The 21,988-nt window shown below is 40.9% G+C and overlaps 1 protein-coding gene across 6 annotated transcripts in view; it reads right to left on the bottom strand.

The window, feature by feature from the left end:
- inpp4b (inositol polyphosphate-4-phosphatase type II B) overlaps nucleotides 1–21,988 on the bottom strand; it is a 172,934-nt gene that overhangs the window by 106,222 nt on the left and 44,724 nt on the right. The window contains exon 1 of one of the 6 annotated variants that reach the window (XM_025907951.1): nucleotides 9,149–9,344. The exons of 4 other annotated variants lie outside the window; for them this stretch is intronic. The gene's annotated coding sequence lies outside the window, so the exon portion shown is untranslated. Of the gene's footprint in view, nucleotides 1–2,926; nucleotides 3,337–9,148; nucleotides 9,345–21,988 lie in introns of those variants that run through there. One more of the 6 variants, XM_025907950.1, reaches the window with a different exon arrangement.

The raw sequence follows: 21,988 nt of genomic DNA, 5'->3' as shown, positions 1-21,988 counted from the left end.
TCTGATGCGCACCCAGTGAATTTTTTTCTGGAAGCAAACCTGAAATATAATAATAACTGCTATACCAGAAACTATCCCTAGTTGATAGATGGTGGAGAGTGAAAGTGTCAAAAATGGCAGTTCCTCCAATGGCCACTTGAAGCTTCCTGTCACTCCTGAAAGTGCTTACATTTAGCCCCGATATGAACATCGTTACAGCATGGTAACTTCCCCTTTCATAACAACTTTTATGTGGGGGTGAATTTTATTTTTAAAAGTTACCAATTTGTTTACCAAATCATAACAACGGCTTCCTCAAGCCACATTATATTGTAAAGTAAAGACCCAAAAATAATACAGAGAAAACTCCAGCAATCAGATGACCTCCCTATGAGCAAGTGCTTTGGCAACAGTGGGAAAGAAAAACTCCCTTTTAACAGGAAGAAACCTGGTGGAACCAGGCTCAGGGAGGAGTGGCCATCAGATTGGTGGGGGAAGAGTACTGTCTAATAAACAGCAATAAATAAGTTTATCCCTGAGTTTGGTGAGTGAAATTTCAGTATTTTAGCTGTATAGTACGTTACTTAGCAACAATTGGACTGTATTTCTGTGCAATGTGTCCATATGGTCTATGAATACAACATGCTAACAAAGCCTACTATTGACAAACACTACTATCTATTAGCATCCAAAATGCTACTACAGAGGCTTCAGCATGCCATAAACCATTGAGTGACGTCATGGTGGATACATCCAACTTTTATACAGTTTATGATCTATCCGTCCATCAGTCCTGTTTTTAGGTGCCCTCGGGTGAGAGGTTGTATATATCCTGGTTAGGTCTTCGATCTATTACAGGGCTATCACAGGGACACTGACAACCATTCACACCCATTTCACACCTATAACCAATTTAGAATCACCTATTAGGCCAAACATGCACGTCTTTGGACTGTGGAAGGAAGCTGGAGTGCTCACAGACAACTCATCCAGGCATAGGGAGAACATCCGAACTTCACGTTGAAAGGCCCCAGCTGGACGCTACTGTTTGTGATTGAAAGCAGAGGTGGAGAGTAAAACACCACACAGTTTTACACTCCACCTACAAAGAAAAGGTCACAAACAATGCTCTGTCAGCCTGTGGAAATGGGATATTTAAGTCACGACTGGAGTTGCAGCTGATATATGAGAAGCAAAGCTTAATGTTTGAGTTAACACAATTTATAGCACTTCTTTGGTCTTTTAGCTACACTTTCACTTCTAATCATTTTTCCTAACATTGCACTGCCTTTTCTCTCCCTCCCCTTGTGGGTCTCTGCAGTTTCCCATATCAGATTTAAAAAAAAAAAAAAGGGCATCCTGTCTGGTGACCTTTTCTCTCAATCATTTCCTCCCCGGCATTTTCCTGCTACCCCATACAAATCCCCATATTCTTAAGGCAACACACTGCCCCAGACACATTCTTCTGCCCTATCCAGTTGCAAGATGGAAAACAAATGAATGCAAACACAAAAAAGAAAGGGGAACATACCAAAACACAAGGTCAGTGCAATGCTTAAAAACAACCCCAATCTACTGGACACACAAATGCGAGCATCGCATTCAGTTACAAGTTTATGCAGCATAGTGGTGTGTTCTTATGAATTAAACAGAGCTAGGATCCCCAGCAGGCACAGCTTAACATGCACAATGTCATATTCTTCAGCACTGATGTATTTTAGCCAATCCCAGTTTGCCCTGATAACCCAGAGCACAAGGCACAGAAGGCCATTACACACCGTGGAGGAATATTATATTCCCCCATAGCCATTACTCGCAAGTCGGTACAAAATGTCTGGCAAATCCATTCCTTAGAATCTTTTTATGGCCTCTCACGATGAAGGCTTTAAAAGTAATGAAGCTCTGGAGACTGGTGTTCTTACTCAAAATCAAAGTAGCTATACCACCGAAAATGAGAGAAAGATGAGGGCAAGACGAAGAGTAGAGTGAGAAAAGAAGACAAATGATGCTCTTCCAGGATCATGGAGGATTGATTATGACGGTCTACCTCTGTTCCCATCCTGCATGCTCTGGCTCTCTCTTCTTTCTATCAGTCTTTTCACCTGCTCTTACTCATTCCCTTGGCTAGCTCTAATAGTGGCGCCGGTGGGGGAGGTAAAAGAAAAACTTTTGACGTATAGTCTCTGTCGCCAGTTTTTGAAAAAAGAAAAGAAAAGAAAGGAAAGAGTCAGGTTTAAGTAACAAAATAGAGCTCTCAAAAGCACACAATATCAATCATGTACGAAAAATGAAAGGCACTTTGTGCAGGAGCACGCAGAGCTGACGGACTGCGGGTCTGCACAGCATCCCGAGCACTTGTCTGCAGACCCTTGAAGGCCACAGTGTCTGCTCATCACTTGACAGAGGTAAACGGCCCAACTCAAGCTGTAGGTCTATTGATTTTTCTCCATGCCCTGGGTGACAGGGTGACAGAGTGACACACACACACACACAGACACCCAGTAAGACTCTCTCAATCATTCCTTCTCTCCCTGTCTGTCTCTCCCTCACGCACACACTCACCAGCTGCAGAGAATACCTGGAGGAGAGGGCATTCATTCACATGCCACACCAACAAGTGACATTTTAGATAAATGGCAGCAGTGACAGTTTGGCACAATACTACGCATCTGGAGTATTATTAACATTTCTGATTATGAACAGATCTGCACCACGGAGGTCAGTAATGTTTACATGAACGCGCTGCTCCCTCACTACAAAGTGGGCTCTGCAAATCGGCCTAATTAAGTCATTAGAGGTGTCACGACACGCACTTTATTCTGGCATGCAAATATGTGCACTCAGACGCGAATTACAGCTAGAGCAAGTTAAAATTGACAAGGAGTGTGAGGGTACACAGCAAATACATGCAGCACACACACGCACGCACACGATGAAGTCCACTTACAGTTGTGTTTGACAGAATCCTAGCAGCAGCACACCAAGTTAGACAGTGAGAGGAGAGCTATAGAAGTGAGGAGAGTCTGACAGAAAAACAGAGGCTGAAAAAAAGAAGAGAGAAAACGGGGGAGGAAAAAAAAGTGATGTTATGTCTTCCTTCTTCCTCTTAATGAGCTCCAGGATGGTCCTCTTACATATCTCCCTCCAGTCCCTTCGTTAGAGTAACTCCATGGATGCGTTGTATTCACTCTTTAAAGAGCAGCAGGCACACTGGCTGACACAAACATGTAAACCGTGACACACACACACGCACACACATATTGACATGCACACTGCAGCCGCCGCTGTGTCTCAGAACTGGCTAGAGTGAGCTACTGCCGCTACTGCTGTCGCTGCTGTGCCTTGCTTGGTAAGCGAGACCAGCAAGAGAGAGAGAGAGGAGAGAGAGAGAGGTGGAGGGGGGAGTGACAGAAGGGGAGGGAGGGAGGCAGAGAGTCGACACATACAAACAGAGAGGGGAAAGAAGGAGGAGGAGGGTGGGACAGAGAAGAGGAAGAGGCAGAAAGGAAGGAAGACAGACAATTAATGGGTAGAAAACCAAGATAGCAGAACAGAAAAGGGGAGAGAGATATAGAGTAATATAGGAGGAAAAATCTAGTGAGAGAGAGGGAGGAAGAGAGAGTGCACAGACACAGACTTGTGTGTCACACTTCGGTTGCAGCCTGTGACTCAGATGGCCAACAGGAAAAGAGACACTTGTTATGGCTGCTTGAATTAACACGAATTCCGACCACACGGTGGAAGGTACGCGTGTAGGTGTGTGTTTGCATACAGATAAACACTTCAAAACGAACCCTGGCGTGCTCGAGGATCACACGAGAGGCTTGTCGAGACTCTCTCTAAATTTTTTACTCAAATATTTACCGACACGTGCAGCTGCCGCTGAGAGAGAAAGGGGGGAAAGCATTGATAGAAACATCACTGCATTTAGAAGCTCAGAGACAATGATGAACAACAACAAGCGACACCGAGCTCAGGCTCTAACCAGCATCTGAGCTTGAACCTGAGATTAAGCGGGGTTTAAATTACCCACGCTGACACAGAGGGATGAGTAATTCTGGAACAAAAGGAGATGCTCCATGCTGGCCCTTATCACCCGCAGCAGGTACACAAGCCAACACAATAAGACACACGCTTATACTGAAGCACTTCATGCACACACTCACCCACCCACAAAAACACCTGTTATTTTTAAGTACACATCGCTTGGTGCAAATGCAGCGATCGCCGGAGGTCATTGCGATTAGGAATCAACCTTTTAACTGGTCGGGTGTGAAATAAGGAAATGCGGGCAGAAACACTGGATTTAAAAAAGTCTCTCTGCCTTTAAAGCCATGAGGATTGATGACCCGTGATGCCAAGTGGAAACCAGAGACTGATGCATGGACTCATACCTGCCAAAAGATTATCCGAGATCCTTCCCAGACTGCTAACAAACTGCTTACTCTGACTCTGCAAAAGAATTTATGCACACAAGAGCTGCTGCCAAATCCATTTGCGCATTTCTAGCTGGTTGCTATTTTTTTTGTCAGTGATTACTGATGTCTTTTGTGGCCTTTCTTCAGTGTATTCCCATTTTAAATTTCAGCACAGAATAGGAATTAGTTTGAATCTCAGAGAACCAGAGGCGGTTTTGGGGGGTAACTGCATGCATGGAGAATCCTATATCCAAAGCTTGTTCAAAATATGTCTCGAGCAAACGGCAACGGAGCGTGTTTAATGCCGTACTTTGAAGCTTGAAATGTTTGACATATTGCGGATCATAACTGTGAGTTCCTGGAAAGCACGCTGAGAGTAGCGGGGATTTGACTCGCAAGCTACCTACAGTACAGCAGTTAAAATATTTGATGCTCTTGGCAGGGAAATGAAAAATGAAAAGCCTAAAAAAAAAAGTGCTCCTTTATTTACACTAATTTTAATCACTTTTCCCCCCCAACCAGCACATTAAACACACGTTCAGTGACCTTGCATAATTCTGGAGGCAGTCAATGTGTTAGCCTGGGCAAAGACGATAGAGCAAATGCCACTGGCAGCTGAAGTCTTCGAACAGACGGCAACGAGGGATCTCAAGCAACCAGTCACCCCAAAGCCGGATGAGCACAGACAAAAGCACTGGGTTGTGTTTTCCCCGGGTGAGCCAGTGTTCTCATTCTTAGCTATCTACCCTCGACATTGTCCTTGCATTCTTCCCCGACCTATTCTTTCATAGTGTCTACCTTGACCTCATTCTCCTTCTTTTGATCTGTTTTGATCTGCCTGCAGCCAACGCCCCCCCCCCACACACACATACACACACTTTTTTTTCTTACCCCTCCCATCTATTTCTTTATTGCAATACTTCTACACAGAAAGACAACTATCCAGCACCAACACCACCCATGTACTGCTTTGAATTAAAGCTTGTGGCACTGATTAAGGTGACATATTTAGAAGTTCATTTTCATTTTGAGAATAATCCCTCCATCCTCTCAAAAAGCTTATGAATGACTCTACAATTTTACCTTCTTTATTACCCACAGATTTATTGATATGAAAATTAATCACCGCCTCTATCAGCCGGCCCACCATTCACCTTGAGCCAACTCTGCACAAACACTATAAAAACAAAAAAACTGGATACTTACAGTACACTGACCAAGGAGGAGACAGGATTGCAGATGGTTGCCTAGAAGTCGATAAATCTACTTTTAACATGAGGCCTGTGCTATCTCGCAGCTAATCATGTGTTGATAACGTCAGAGGAAACCTATCTCCAGTTTAGAGCTCTGACAAGTTTTCTGCCTTATGGTGCAAAATCAGCTCTGAGGCAACCTGTGTGGATGGAGAGTGGTGTCTGGCACAGGGTGCTGCGATTCCTTTAGGTTCTCAAGGTTGAGGGTTGGATCCTTCACAGCTTGTCCTGGCACATCTAGTGGATGCTTAATTAGATGGGAATCTGGATGGTATGTGGCATTAGGGTGTGCCATTCCCACGGAGAAGGTGTTTGGTTTTCAGCAATTGTGGATATTAAGTGTGAAAGTAATGCACACATTGATGGCAGGCACCCAGTGTTTCCCACAGGAAGACTGCATTCTAATGAGATGGTCAATAGTATTTACTTTACATGTGAGTGGTTTAAAGTAATGACTGCTCTGTTTAGCATACAAAGTGGAAACATCCATGTGGATGTTTTAAAATTTGATTTTCATCAGCGGGGGTCTTATATGCAGCGATGGTAGAAAGTACGTACACACAGTGTTAATTCTGAGGTCTTTCTCCATCAGGACATAGCACAAACTCATCTAGTCCCAAAAAATCTTTTACATTTTTTAAATAACGACTCAGATGACAACACAATCATTATTTATTTAACAAAAACTGAGACAAAATGCAGAAGCAGCATGTTAAAATAAACTAAGGGCACCCCATGATTAACCAGCTAGTAGAACCACTTTTACCTTCATCAGTCTTTAACAATGTTGTGGATGATTTCTGGGCCACTCTTTTTTAAAAAGTTCAGTTAATTGTGGTTTGTGGGGATTTTATTTATGTACAGCTCATAGAATGTCCTGCCACATCATTTCCTGTCACATGTTGAGGTCTAATCTTTGACTGGGTCATTGCAAAACCTCAATTCTTTTCTTTGGCACTCACTCTGTTATAGGTTTGCTGCTGCGCTTGGATCATTGTCCTGTTGCATGACCCAGTTTCAGCCAGGTTTTAGCTGTCGGACAGATGGCCCCACATTTGATTCTTGAATACTTTGATATACAGAAGAGTTCATGGTCGACTGAATGACTCCAAGGGCAAAGTCCTGTGGCATTTCCACCAACTATTTCCACGTTGGGAGGCACCCCAGACATCCCTCTTGAAGGTTTTCCACTTGACAATGATCTTTGCCATTATAGAGCAATGGACTTCAGATTGTTTGGAAATGGCCTTACTGTCAAACCCTTCCCAGGTTGATGGGGATCAACAATTATTTCTCTAGGATCATTGCTAATGTCTTTCCTTTTTGGTACATCTGAATGCTCCAGACCAGCAAACTGCCCAAAATTCTGCCTTTAGAAGAAATCCATCCATCCATCCATTCGCTTCCGCTTATCCTTTCCAGGGTCGCGGGGGGCGCTGGAACCTATCCCAGCTGTCATAGGGCGAGAGGCGGGGTACACCCTGGACAGGTCGCCAGTCTGTCGCAGGGCCAACACACAGGGACAGACAACCATTCACGCTCACATTCACTCACACATTCACACCTAGTGACAATTTGGATTATCCAATTAACCTATCCCCTCAAACTGCATGTCTTTGGACGGTGGGAGGAAGCCGGAGTACCCGGAGGGAACCCACGCAAACATGGGGAGAACATGCAAACTCCACACAGAAAGACCCTGGCCTGATGGTGGAATTGAACTCAGGACCTTCTTGCTGTGCGGCAACAGTGCTAACCACCGTGCCCCTTTAGAAGAAATGATCAATTAATCAAGTGGATCTGATTAGCGTTCATAGTTGTCAATTACTGCATTTTGTTTTTTGGTTATATAAATAAAATCACAGTGTAAAATGTCATGCTTTGCAGTTCATTTGAAGTTGTATTTACCTTTAGTTTCAAACATCCAAAGGACCTGGTATTTTTATTATGTCCTGATATGTATACAACCTTAAAACCTTTAAAGAAGAGATACCGTCTTTTTACTGTGTATTAATATGTATGTTTGAATAAAGATTCTTAAGTCTATTTATACTGACTCTTTTGAGTTACTCGGCTCTATTGATGCTTTTGAAGTGTGAATTTTCACACGAGAAATGGTTTAAAATGGCAACTGTTTCATGCCTTCAAGATATTAAAAGCAAGTGTAGGTTCTATTACAATCAGCTCTATCTTACTTAAGCCTTTATTTAATGCATTTTGATGTAATGGCCTCAAACGATGCAGCTGATACAGTTATTACATGATTCTTAATGGTCTGGCCAGTATAGGGATATTACAGCAGGCTCCTTTCTGTGTACTTCTTGTTTTGTTACTTACGCTAGTCCTAAGGCGTTGTGTGCATGCTCTAAGAAGTGTGCAGCAGACTTATCTGGATGAAATATTGCTGATTTGTTCTTTGATAGAAAACACTTTTATGTGTTCTTCTAGTGTTTTCGTCTCACAATTACATGCCTTATTAATAATTTTTACTATTTATGACTGCTTTATGAATAACTTCTGAAAATCTGTCAAAGGCATCAAATGCACCTACTGTAACACAAGCCTGCCTTGTTGTGCAAACATGAAAATGAAACAGGAGAGATGAATGCCTTCTGGGTTTGGCTTTGATAAAAGAAAGCAAAACTTTAATCCTTGTTAACTATAGCTGTATAGATTATTGAGTGGAAAATTGTGGAAGTGGGCTCTTAATTGGCATAGCTTTCCATGACTTCACTCCTGTGCTAACATAATTCACTGATAATTCTTATCTATCTCCAGAGTCAGACAATTGTAAATTGCTATTATAGCACAGGCTTAAGGAAAGTCAATTCTTAAACAAAATCATTTAGTGTACTACAAGCACACATTACCACACGTGGTGATTAGGAACTGGATCAATATCTTAATATGTGAACGTTATTAAAATTGAAGTTTTAGCCATATAGTTATGTCAGTGCTAAATGCATTTGTTAGTTTAATTAGCCAAATGTTTGAGGAGCACAGATCACTGTGCTGAAATGGGCTGCAATGATAAACAAACTCAATCATTATCTCAGCCTATTATGCAGCCTTTGATAGTGTGGCACAGAATATCAAGTCTCCATATTTTTGAAGGCTGGAGCTTCCCCAATGAATGATTTTACCACTCTCACATGCGCTCTTTGTGCTGGTTCTATATTTGCGGTGTACCAAAACAGAACGCGTGTGAGAGTTGCTTTTCGATCAGATTCCTGTTCTACCAGTGACATTTCAACAAAAATCACACGTTACATCTCAACACTGTCACCTGAAGAAGTGAGAAGTAAATAACGCTTTCTGTCAGAGCATGTATTTCCAGTCTAATAAACATGTTTAATATAATGACAGCAATTCTCATAAGCATTTAAATTGACATACTCCCCGCTTTTCTTAAACCTAAAGAATCCAGCAAGGCATTTTTGCACTTTGACGAGCACTCAAAGGAAGCTCGTCTTTTCAACCTGAGAGGTAAATACTCACAAGTCGGCTGCTGCGAGACAGTGGTTTCCTCCAAGGGAAGCTCCTTTTAGCATTCTATCTCCTGCGGTTTCTGTAAGTGCGCGGCGATCTATAGAGCCTTGTATGATAAATGCTACACAGCAGCGGACAGCTTAATATCTCTCTTCCTCACAAAACAGTTTAAGCTTCCCGAGAGTCTGCGATTCTCCGTAACAAAAGCAACACACGCTCAACATTCATACCTGCTCACACATTCTTCAACTTGTCAATGCTTGCCTCCAAACATGAATCCCTTCGTGATGCTCTGGCTCTAGCGTTTCACTTCTCTCTGCCTCTCTTTCTGCTCCTTCTTACTTCACTGGGTTCCTTTTAGTGCCCAGCCAAACTATCTGCTAACAGGTTTCCCAGAAGCAGTGTTTTGGTGCTAAGCCTGCAAGTGTTTCTGTACTAAACTACAAATGCTGATTCCCATATACAGCTGTTTCACTGGTAAAAGCTCCAGGTTGGAGAAAAAAACGAAAGAAACTGCATCATGCCCTTGGTACGCTGGAAGCATACCACCGGTGCTTTCCCCCCCACGCTCTCGGCTTTGCTTCATAAACTTTAATAGCTAACCCCACTGCAGACTGGGTGATAAAAATCAAGGCTCCCTTCACTCACAGTCTGTAAACATGACATGGTAGCAGGTCTACAGACTGTACTGCCTCATCCAAATCCCCATCCTTGGACTTAAGTACTACATTGAAATTACAGCACATCACGCCAGTCTCTTTTTGATCGGGTTACTTTTTAATACACTGCTTTTGGCTCTGCGAGCAGAGGCAGATCCATGTGATCAAACGGTTACAGCATGCAAACTTTAAATATCAGCTGCTTATTGCATAGCTCTTATCAGCTAAAGCCGGTGGGTAAGAACTTCCTCTATTCTGACTCTGCAGTTCAAGCTGAGGCCCACAAATATAGCACAAAAAAATTTGCTTTGCAAGGTTCAGAAGGGACACGCTGTTATCTTTTTATCACACCCAAAACATGTTGCGAAGCTACATATCACGCTTGTCACTTTGCTGTCATCGTGATGGAGGCATTAGTATGAAGCTTTCAGTGCTCAATATCAAGAAAGCAGACAAACAATGACTGAATGCAGCCTATAATTTTGTGCACAATCCAGCATCCGGTTCCTTGCACTAATTTCGTTAGATCCCCGTGGTTAGAACACAGGGAATATCCTGGTTGCAATTTCTTGCCCTTACGTAACAGCAAGAAGCTGCTAGCTCACCCCGAGGCTACAGGCTATGCCGGGTTCTCTCTCACTAGGGCTTGCTTTTCTTTTTTTTTTCTTGCACAATCACTCACATGCTCAGACACACAATAATGGTGCTATAATATGCTAGCTCATGCCTGAAGTGGTTGATAGCTCACTTCTTTAGAGAGCAGAGCTATAGGGGCTGTGAAAGTAAACAGCTCGGATCAAACCAACTCTTAGCTCCCTTTGAAGAGTGGGAGACAATTACAGAGATCAATGGTGCAGCCCAGAGGTGGTTAACAGCCTAGACAGGCAGAAAGACAGAGATTGATGCCTCATAAGATCTAGAGAGTCTACTCCTCAATGACTTCACTATGCAGCCGAATCCAGGGTTCAGCGCATCCTCGCTGTACATACATGTTTGAATAGTGAGGTTTACCTCGAGGCTACAGCATGCACTCTGTACCTGGGAGCGTTCATCCCTCAGCGAGTATGACTCAAGCACAACTCCATGGATTAAACCGAAATGTGTTGCTTGTTGGAGCAGCTGTGTGGGTGGAAGGTTTTGTGTGCAAATTTTTTTCGAATAGACTGGTGGATTTCATATTAGTCTCCACGTTCACGGGATGCACGCAAAAAATGATTCTTTTCCTTCGTAAGCATGGAGCTGTGATTCTGAGTAAAATGCAGCTGAAATATATAAATTAAAAGGTTTATTTATTTGAATATTTAATCATTAAGAAAAATATGTTTGACTGTAAACCAATCAAGTAAATTTCATTTGACCAGATACCACTAAACGTAAGATTTAACATTGTACAAAGTTACACAGAGAAGTCAGATGTATTCAAATTACTCAAATTGTTTAGCAAAGCGTGTGATCTACTGTATGTGCCAACGTGCGGCTGTGCACGCAAGTGTGAAAGTTGCATATTGCACCTATAAACTTTGACTGTAATGACTGTATGTCACACTGAATTTAAAGCACCCATTGACATGGTAACAACAGGCTCAAAAAAACACAAAAAACACACAAAAAAAACTTGCACTAACAAGTGTCAAGTGTCTGTTTGTGTGTCTCAGCGAGGGGGTGAAAGAGGGGATCCGCTCTAGCTGAGTAGGAGTTTCAGAAGAATCTTTTCCGGCGCTTCTTTTCCGGTGGGATAACGTAAAAATGAGTCGACACGCAAGCCGCAGATGACTCGCTCCACCTTGCCTTGGTAAACAACGAGCTGCAGAAAAAGAGTGGGAGAAGTGCCGCTAGCTATTTTTGTTTCTCAGCACACCAAAGTCACATTAGTTGCCTAAATGACATATTTGCCAGCTGATGTGGAACAATACCACAAAAACAAAAAAACCCTTTTGAACTAAATATGTGAAAGCACAATTTGTCCATGGTGGCTCTGAGATGAATAGATTCAGAAAGTGCTTTTATTGTTGTGCACACTCATGAATAGCGCATTAAGTTCTTTAAAAAGAAAAAAGAGAGAGAGAGTGAGAGAGGAAGGGAGCGATAAGATCAAAATAAATATGTTTGTATTTCCTGGGGAGGGAGGGGGGGGAGGGAGCTTTTTTAATGTCTTCCCACCCTCTTTTGGTGTGCGGAGGGGAAGCAGCGTCGGCTTATTTCTGATTATCATATAATTCCATCGGTGCAAACAGAGCAAAACAACAAAGCGGGGACAAGAGCCGCCCTGCCCCGCACTCATTTACTCTTCAGTCCTCTTGGGTGAGGGAAGGTGGAGAAAAGCAAAATGCCATCAACAAATTTTAAAGGCAACCTGCTGTAGGAGAAACTGTATACTTTACACACCGCAGTGCTTGGGCTGGTGGGGAAACTTATGAACTGCTGCCGTAAAACGCTGCAGCATCACAGAATCCATCTCAATTGAGCTTGGTTTTAATTGCACCCACCCAGCATGAGTACACAGTATGTTGACACCCACACACGAGATTACAAAGACTGCTTGGCCAGAGGCTTGCTCACGCAGTGTACACAACTCTGGCCTGGCTGGCAAGCTCATCAGTGGCTCAGTTAGCCGTGGAAAATAGCAGCCTTTACACACACACAGACACACACGCACACACTCGCACACACAGGCTACAAGCATCAGCACTTTCCACCAGTGTCTCTCTTAAAGGAAACCATTACTCTGCAGGAACCCACGGGAAGGCAGGCAGGAGGGGATTTTCTCAAAGAAAAAAAAAAAAGCTAAATTACAATAAGCTACTTTTCCTGAAATGAAGAAGAAGAAAAAAAAAATACAGCCAGCCAAGCATCTAATTCACCTGTGACCCAGTAATTTATTTGGCTGATAATCTGCTATTGCAGGTGACACTAACAATCACCAATAAAATGAGTAGAAAGAGGATACGGTGTGGGGTGGGGGTGGGGCGGGTTTACAAGAGGCATGGGCTGATTGTGAGGGAGATATTTGATTAAATTCTCAAATGAATAATGCATTATGAAATTGATCCAGACAAATCCCACCTTGAGGAGATTGGAGTAGGATTATTCAGGGGAAGGTTTGGAAGAGGTTATGACAACGAGGAGGTTTCGTGGAAAGGTGCATTTCAGAATCAAGTGATTATTTTGGGCTTGATAAGGCAATTTGTCACGGCCCATTTATCCAAATTCCACCCGCGTGCAGGAAGGATGTACTATGAGGTGCATATATAGTAGTAATATTGTATATAGCACATGTCCACATTATCTCAACATCTGAAAGAGTTAAGAGAGCTAAGGGTAAACAGTTTATTTCCTCCTTCCTTATTTATTTTATACAGCTGCTTTCATTCTAACACAAATTTATGTGAAGCCTATTCCCCGGAAACTAGAGAATGGAGAATGCCAGGTTGTGTGAATATAATCTATATATAAGTTATGCACCTTTTTCAGTTTTTATGCTGAGAGCTAAATCAGAAGTACATAGAGAATGGAGAAGAAAGGTGATTTAAGTGAGTTTGAACGTGGCATGGTTGTTAGTGCCAGATGGGCTAGTTTGAGTACTTCACAAACTGCTAAATTACTGGGATTTTCCAACACTTTTGCATCTCTAGGTTTTGCAGAGAACTGTCTGAAAAGGAGAAAACATCCAGGGAGGGGCAGTTCTCAAAAATGCCTTGCTGATGTCAGAGGTCAGAGGAGAATGGCCCGATGGCTTCGAGTCGAGAGGAAGCTCAAATAATCACTCATTGCAAGCAAAGTATGCAGAAGAGCATCTTAGACCACACCAGGTGGCACTCCTGTCAGCTAAGAACAGCAAAATGAGGTTAAAATTCACCAAAATTGGTCAAGATCCATCCTGCCTTGTATCAAGTTGTCCATCTATTTATTACTACAATCTCAAACCACGTCAAACTAGCTTCTTGAACACAACAGTGAATTCACTGTATTCAAATGGTCTCCAGTCAACAGATCCTTATCCAGGAGCTATGCATCATGGATATGCAGTTGACAAATGCAGAAACTGTGTGATGCTGTTATTTCAATATGGACCAAGATGTTTAAGGGACCTTGTTGAATCTATGCTACGGAAAACTAAGGCAGTTCTGAAGGTCCAATGCAGTACTAGTGGGACCTTCCTACCTAATAAAGTATTTAGTGGCAGTATAGGCGTATACATTATGTGCAAATTTAAAAACATTTTTAAATGTCAAGTACTGTAAGTAGTTTACCAGGTTCACGAAAAGTACAGTAAAGTACTAAGTTTAAATCAGTGTTTGATGTGACCACAATTTCTCTACTGAACAGTATAAATTCTCCTGGGTGTGCTTCTTAAGGTGGACTGCTTGACTGGTAGAACTTTCCAGAGTTATTCTTTAGGTTTAGGCTGTCTCACTTGTGTCTGTCTCTTAAAGTAATCCCAGAATGACTCCTTGATTGTTTAGATTAGGCCACCCCATCTGTTGCAGGACTAATTCTTCTTGTCACTGAAGATAGTACTGCAAGACTCTGGCTACTCAGACACCCTAACGGCACTGTTTAAGAGGGGTTGGTGGGGTCTTATACATCTAAAATGACTAAAATATTTAAATCTGCTGCATTTGAAGGGCATTAAATACCAATAAACTTTGTCTCCAGTAAGTTTTTACCTTGAAAAGAAGGGGCGTCTCCTTGTGGCAACAGCACCAGACATCTGCTCAGCAGTTTTTATAAGTAATTAGCTTCCCTGCTTAGATTTAGTTGGTTGCTTTTAATGAGCGTGCACTATTCCAACAACAGTTTTCACGAATGACTGCATGCACCCCAACAACAAAACCCCGAGTACACTTAATTTCCAACAATTGTAAATATTCATTGGCATGCTCAGTCACTTTATTGAAGTGTACATCAACACAGTGGGGGGAGTGATGTGGGAAAACAAAGTAATTATCTGGTGCCTTTCTAAATATAGTAAGCTAAACAGGAGCTTGAAGTATTGTGAGACAATAAAAATGATAGGATCAGTGTGAGAAGGCGCTTCAGAGGCTCAGGCTTTGGAAAGAGCTTCAAACATTTTTTAACACGTCTCTCCGCCGTGACAGGTCTTGCTACACACAGCATGTCTGTAGAGCTTTGCAGATGTCATGTGAGACATGTGTAGCATTAACCTAACATGGCAGAGCGAGTACTCTGATGTCAATAAAAATGACTTGGTCTTTTAACTTTATGAGTTTTTTCTTCTTCTTTTTTTTAGGATCAGGGACGATTTATCCCACACTGTTGTCAATCGCAAAGCTGCTATGCTTTTACAAGTGTGCTAAAGGTAACAGTGGATTTTCACTTGGATGAAAAAGGGGAGAGAGCAGTGCTTTTAAAGCTGGCCGCATTGCATCTTTACAGGACTTCATGGTGAAGAAGCTCTTACATTCATTACTATGTCAAACATAGCCGTCTCGTCAAACTCAAATCCCACTCCCGTTTTTAGCTTGACATAAAGGATCTAATCTGAACCATCAAATGTAAAAGTTTTGTATAATTTATGGAGCATGCCTATAAGCAAGGCTCGTCTTGTCCCTCTAACACAGGAGAATTAGTTTCCATGCAACTGGCCAGTATTCAAGACTCAACGGTTAAAATAAGTATTCAACAAATCACCAATTTTCACCAAAGTAAATATATTTTTAAAGGTGCAATTGACATTAAATTCTCACCATATGTCATTAACAACCCATCCAATCCATACATGCAAAGAAATGAAACCATAGATGTCTATAAATTAAGTTATGTGTAATAATGAAGAATGACACAGGGGAAAAGTATTGAACACAACAGAAAGGGAGGTGCAACACGTTGTAGAAAGTCATGACAGCACCTGAAATCTGCTCTCTCAAGACCTTTACAACCTTATTGTTGTAAAACATTCTGATGTCACTGGTTGCAGAAGAACTTCTAAACTACTGAAACTTCTTATGAGCACTGTTGGGGCCATAATCTGGATGTGGAAAGAACATCATTTCACCATAAACTGACCACAACCAGGAGCTCCACGCAAGATTTTAGACAGAGGAATGAAAAGACTTGTCACAGGAGTTGACCAAGAGCCAAGGACCACTTCTGTGGGGAGCTACAAAAAGGCCTGGAATCAGTGGGTACAATTGTTTCAAAGAAAACAATAAGTAATGCACTCAGCTACCATGGCATGGGTGCATACTCACCATGTAATACATGAAAAAGCATGTTGAAGCACATTTAAAGTTTGCTGAATAACATTTGGAAAGTCTGATCAGATAAGACCAAAATTCAACTCTTTGGACACCTTAATACACACCATGTTCAGAGGTCAAAAGGCGCTGCGTATCACCCCAGAAACACCATACATATAGTGAAATTTGGAGGTGGGAACATCACAGTGTGAGGCTGTTGTTCATCTTACTGCACTGGGATGTTTCACATAATTGAAGGAAGGATGAACAGAAAAATGTACCGAGACATTCTATCTGTTGCCATGGAGGAGGAGGATGAAGCGAGGGTGAACGTTTCAACAAGACAGTGATCCCAAACACACAGTCACGCAATTCTCAGTTGGTTTCAGAGAAATAAAAATACAGTTGATAAAATGGCCCAGCCGATCACCTCAACTGAATCCAATTAAATCTGTGATATGAACTAAAGCTCATAGTTCATAGAAGGGACCCACAAAACCTTCATGATTTGTTTGTGTGAAAGAATGGGCCAAACTCACACCTGAGCTATGTATGGGACTAGTTTATTCAAACAGGAGGCGTTTTTTAGCCATCATCACCAACAAAGGCTTACTCAGTAAGAATGTGCAATACTTTTCCCCGTGTTATTTCACATGATTTATGGACATTTATGGTTTGATTTCTTTGCATGTATGGATTGGATGGGTTGTTAATGACATCTGGTGAGAATTCCATATCAACAGAACCTTTAGAAATATATTTACTTTAAAATTGGTGATGTGTTCAGTACTTATTTTACTCGCTTTAAACAGATCCTCCCATTTACTCTAATTCAGCGTAATTACTTAATCCTAAAGCGTTTCAATTTCTGAGTAATTTCAATGTAAAAGCTTTACTAATTGTCACATAGTATAAGGGAAGTCTGGTTTCTCTCTTGTTTTTTTATTTCCTTTTTCCTTGTAATGGAGTATGAAAAGTAGAGAACTGGTGGAAGTAATTGGAACAGTGCTGAAAGCTAAATCAAAGGATCAGTAATCAAGTGAATAATAAGTCAGGCTGTCAGTGCACCGAAACTTTAACTTAAAGTCAGTGAAATAAAGGAGAATTTATGAAAGAGGATTTCTGAAGACACAGTGATGCCTGATGGGTGTCGGGCGGATTAAAAACAGCACTTCCCGGGGTTGAGAGGCAACTGAAAGTCCACAGAAGTATAAATGCGCCATTTATTAAAAGCACTCTTTCTAGCCTTTCTGGGTAGTATGTGAAATTAAACGTACATAAATGAGCATAATTCATGACCAGTTGGAATGGGCAGAATGTAAGACTAAAGTGAAACTTCTGTACACAGTATATCACATTGCCTTCCCTGGCAAAAGAGAGGGTATTACTACACATCAGAGATCTATGTTAAAAGCTGAGACTATCTCACACACGCCCACGAGCCATGTACAATCTTCTGATCTTTTTTTTCTTGTTGGTGTGTAGGTCAGGTTAACTTCCCTGTCTACCCAGGCTGCTAATCCCAGTGGACGAAGACACTAAGATACAAACCCCAATCAGAGCTTTGGGGGATGTCATGGGGGGATTTGTAGATATTTTTCCACTATCCCTATCATAAAAGCACAAAAACATATCAAAAACTGTTATTTACATCAGACTTACAGCAAATCTAGGATAAGATATACATTTGCTACAAAAGCAATGTAAAAAGGACGTCAGCTGAATCACTAATGTAGAGTCATTTGCCTTGTGTAGCTTTTGCAATTACTGTCTAGTCAACATTAATTATACCACCTAATACTGAGTTGGCTGTGGTTTTAGTCTTCTAACTAAAATCAGTTAAATTTGGACCAATGTGATCATCTCATTACGCTGCAATAATCTGCTGGGTGCTGGCAATCACGTGGACGTTACTTTGACATGTGCCACTCATCTAAACATTTCCATAGGCAGGCACTCTGGCAGCAGAACAAATCACAACACCACAACACAACTGCCCAAGAACAGCTGAAATTCCATCTAAATTCACAGATTGGAATGTGATTGTGTATATGAAGGAGGTGCTGGAAAAACCCACAAGACCCAAAAGAATCCAGTGCCAGTGTCCTCGTGCTTTTTCCTCATATTTGATAGAAACCTGCCAATTTCAAATATACATTCAATCTGGGCTACTGAAGACTAGACAGAATTTACTTTTATGCACAATTTAATTAACATCTTTAACCTGAAGCTATCTTTGACGCATTTTATTTGTATGATTACTGTAAAGCCCCTTCTACACTCAGAAGAACATGCCACAAGTTACTTAATGCAGAGATATTGCTACACCAGGTCTACTCAGATGGAATTTCAGCTTTTTCTTTTTCAGTCATCTGAAGATAGACATGCTCCTATTTTTATCAATAGAGCTTTCTATCCAGGCATTAATGCTGCCTGGGTAGAAAGCCATATGACTCATGCTTAGGTCATGCTAAACACCTGAAATTGTGTCCTTGAGCATATTTTTCTTCTTCAAGTGTGTTTTAGTGCTTTTTACTTGTATAACTGTAGTGACTGTGAATTATCATATGTATGCTTTACTATTATACCTCATAGGTAGGCAGAGATAATGCACTGAAGCTACTGCAGCTCCTCTGCTGGCATGCTACTCACACTACACCTGCAGACAATTCCAAGGAAGGTCTGTTCTTTGAGCCCGGGAGCATAAATCTGCAAGAGATTTAAAGAGCAGCATTTCTTCCTTCTCTCGTTTTCATCACTGTGGTGCTCTTGCAAAACTCTTTTAATACCAACTGAAACTTAGTGGTGAACGGATCAGATTGTCCGAGTCTTCCAATGCACCGGAGTTTGTGATGAGAGTTTAACAGAATAATAACATTAGAAAACACTGCTATGCAGACGATACCTTGTTATACTAAATGTATTAAATCATATAAAGCAAATTAAGCAGTTAAACTACAGGCATGTTTTAAAGACATAACATGTAATTTTCTACTTCAAAATTCAGAAAAAAGTCTGATTAAAAGCATCAGCACATGTAAAGTCAGTCTATAAAAATCACATCAAGTACAACAAACCCAAAGTCTAAAATCTTCAAAAATGTTTGTAAATAACTACAAGGAATAATCCTAAACTGGTCTCCGCTGTCAGTTTTTTTAGGTACTTTCTCTATTTAAAAAAACTAGGATATTATATAAATGCAGTCAATTTATCATGTTTGTACTTTGCAGGCTTCAGGTTAGAAAACGGAAAATTAAAAGCACAGAATTGCCTTTAGTGATACGGTCAATAAACAATGGTAAAATGAAAAGTAAATACATCTTGTAAGAGTAAGAATTCAAACATCAGCATTACAAGAAATAATATCATTGCCAGTATAATAATATTGCTCTAAAAATACAAAGTCAGTGAGATAATCTTACAGAAAAAAGAATCATGTGAGAAAAGAAAGTTTTCATGGGACTCCATACAGTCCTGTGCTGCTTCCATAGGAATCAGTACGTAGCAGCCAGTTGCTGCTAATCAAACAAACTTGATTGACTGATCATCAATAAGCATGAGCACATCTATAAAAGCAGAGGTTTGAGCAGTTTGCGGCTCTGAAGCATTCAGGTGAATGTTAATATAAAACCACAATCTTTCCAAGAGTGGACGGCCCAGCAAATACACCCCAAGGTCAGACTGTGCATTGCTTAGAGAAATTGCAAAAAACTAAAAAGCTAAATGTAAGACTCTACAGGCATATTAAGGCATATTAAATCCCCATGACAGTATGGATTGTTTAGAAGAGTTGCCAAAAGAAAGTCTCTTCTTTCTATAAAAAAATGGCAGCAAAGGTTAGAGTTGTAACATTGTATCTGAGATTTCTAGAACAATGTCCTTTGGACACAAAGGACCATCTTAGATAAATTCTTTATAATGCCTCTAAGCAAAAACTGCTGTAGCCAGACTGCTAGCACATTTTAGTAAGCAAACTCACATTTCTGGCATTTTATATTCTTTACATTGGCTCATAATAGATTTTAGGATTTCATTTTAAAATTCTCATATGTAAAATTTTTATTTTATTTGCATAAAGACCACTAATCTGGACTATTTAGCACCTCATACCAACTGTGAAGCACGGTGGTGGAGGAGTGATGACTTGGGCCACAAGACTTGCATAAGCTAATGCCCACAAACCTCAATGAACTGATTCCTTCACGATAAAGACCGATAAAGTCATACAGAAAACATACTGCAGTTATTGCTGATAAAACTAGTTCTACAAGCTAATGAAACATGGTGTGAATTTAGTTTTTCAGAGAACTGCACATAGTTCTGTGAAATTTTCTTTTCCACTTTTCTGCAGAAAAAAAGGGAACACACCTAATTTAATTTAATTTAATAAGGGAGAAAAAACAGTTGTGTTTTATTATAGCTGTGACATTTTAATATTCTGCACTAGCACAGCACTAATTAGACATTTGCATGACATTCATTCATTACAGGACTTAGACCTCGTGATAAAATAGAGGGAAATGGTTTGGTAGCATCTTCATAAAAAAGAGCCGGGCAGTAGCTTCATGTTTTGTGCGCAGCAAGACTCCCAGCAAACAAGTCAGGAAGAAAGCAAGAGCTCTGTAGTTTAACTAATTTTAGTATGGCAGACTTGAACAGCAGTACTTTTCTGCACTTGTGACATTGTCTGACATTGCCACAATGATGGTGAGGGAAGCAAAGTGGCCATCAGACAAGAGACAGTCCTTATCTGAGGACTGTTACTCTCGTAGGTTATCACTGCTGAGCTGTCCACCCAATCACTACCAAGACCTTTCTTGGATATCTCTGAGATTGGTTCTTGTAAAAGCGTGTGTGTGTGCACGCGTGTGTGTCCCCTCTAGCTCTCTCACTCTTTCTGCAGTTTCCCTGCCTACTTCCACCCCATCCCCCCTTCTGGCAGTAAACACTTGCACTTACAGAAAATTCCCACCACATTGACACTCATCCAGCTAAAGCAAGTGGTGGTGCCAAAAATATGTCACGTCGCCGTCTTTTACACATCATGATTATTGACAGGGCAGGATTAACTGTGGCTGGGATTCTCCATACTTCAGCAGTTCATAATTGGAGTGACAATTCACCATGGAACAGTCGCTGTTCAAACTGCCTCCTGAGATGTGGTTAATATCTGCCAGTCAAACATTCCTCAAATCAGGTATACAGGAGAATAACACAATCTGCAAGGATCACTACACTGAAAAACAACATGGCATGGAGTCAATGAAAAGACACATTTGTAATGGCATTTTCTGTCAAATTTGGTATCCTTAGAGTTTACCAAAGACTCAAAAACATTTATTTCAGGCTTAGCAGTATCCCACAAGGGCTTGTCTGAAAACTGTGGAGAGCTGGGAAAACACACAGTGGAAATATGTGTGCTCAGGGCAAATAACAGAGTTTTATGTTTACTGGATAATTCAACCCAGCTCATCAACTTGAAATGAGGAATATTAATCTTGCAAAGTCATATTGACCATGAAATAACTATTGAAGTGTACCGTGTGTGGTCATCACGCCAATAGGTAAAGTTCTCAGAAAAAACTCTGAGAACGCTGTGACCTGTACCTTTTATATCTACATAATTTATATATATTCCTGTACGTCTATAAGCACAAAGAGGATCAAATGTTTGCCTGTTCAAAATATAACACATTCAACAAAAAATGCCAACAAAGTCACAAATTTGTTCATGTGACTGCGATAAAACAATAATAAACACTTTACGACTTTTGATGCCAGCTGCTGCAGTTATGGTTTAAGAAATAAAAATAAGTGGTATCACTTTCAAATGCTGGTAGATACACTATAGCTCCTTACTTTGTATAGTTAAGCAGAGTCTGCACTCTTGGATTAGGGACAAAAACAGATTTTATGTAGTCAACCACAGTGGATTTTAAATTACATAAGATGCTTTTGAGGTGCAGACTTCGAGCTTCACAAAAAAAATT

Source organism: Oreochromis niloticus, linkage group LG6 (genome assembly GCF_001858045.2).
Source record: "Oreochromis niloticus isolate F11D_XX linkage group LG6, O_niloticus_UMD_NMBU, whole genome shotgun sequence".
Taxonomy (NCBI): domain Eukaryota; kingdom Metazoa; phylum Chordata; class Actinopteri; order Cichliformes; family Cichlidae; genus Oreochromis; species Oreochromis niloticus.
The sequence above is the reverse complement of the archived record's forward strand: the minus strand, read 5'-3'. Positions and strand labels throughout refer to the sequence as shown.